Here is a 904-nt window from a genome sequence, read left to right on the forward strand (position 1 = left end):
TGAGATAGGGTTTCTCTGTGTAGCCCTGACTGTCCTGGAACTCACTCTGTAGACCAGGCTGGCCTAGAACTCAGAAATCTGCCTGCCACTGCTTCCCAAGTGCTGGGATTAAAGGCATGTGCCACCACTACCAGGCTTCTGGCTTTCTTTTACACCCAAGAAAGTGAACAGATTTGAAGGCTGGTAATTAGAACTTTGTGAACTCAACTCCTTCTTTTATCTTCAGGTCTTTCTATTTGTCCAGGATCATCTCCAGCTCCTGGGCTCAATGAATCCTCCTGCCTCAGCCTCTTCTTTCGCTGGAACCCCAAGCAGGAGCCACAGCTGAAGCACCAGGTCCTTTTGTGCGCCTGTCCCAGTATCACCTTTGGCTGGCTATTCAGTTATTGGATGAGATGCTGTCTCTGGATGGGAGTGGGTGGAAGGGAGACACTCAGGCTTTTGCTTGACATTTTCAGCACCCGGAGTAGGGTACGAGAGTTGGAACTTCCTATTTCCTGCTACACTCCAGCAGCTCCTGAGAGGAGGGCAGAGATGACAAGCGGTGGGCAGCAGGGGAGGACAAAGAGGAGGCAGGAAGGTCTGAGGCTGACTTGCTGAGGGCAAATCCACACCTCTGCTCCAAGCTTATAGAAGAAAGACCCAGTATTCCTACCTTAGGCTGAGGTTCCAATACAGTAAAACCAGCGGAAGCCAACAAGAGCCAGGAAGTAATCCTTTCAGTCTGACAGACCTGAAGCCTGTTCTTTAGTGTAGCCACATTATTCTGTGGAGCCGTCTATCTAATTCATCTCCCCTGTGGGCAACTAGTGAAAAGTCAGCAGAAAACTCAGTTTCGTTTCAGCAGGAACTCGAGTGAACACTGATCACTCTAGTTTGGGCTTCTTCTTATGGAAACTGGGGG

Source organism: Mastomys coucha, unplaced genomic scaffold (assembly GCF_008632895.1).
Source record: "Mastomys coucha isolate ucsf_1 unplaced genomic scaffold, UCSF_Mcou_1 pScaffold1, whole genome shotgun sequence".
Taxonomy (NCBI): Eukaryota; Metazoa; Chordata; class Mammalia; order Rodentia; family Muridae; genus Mastomys; species Mastomys coucha.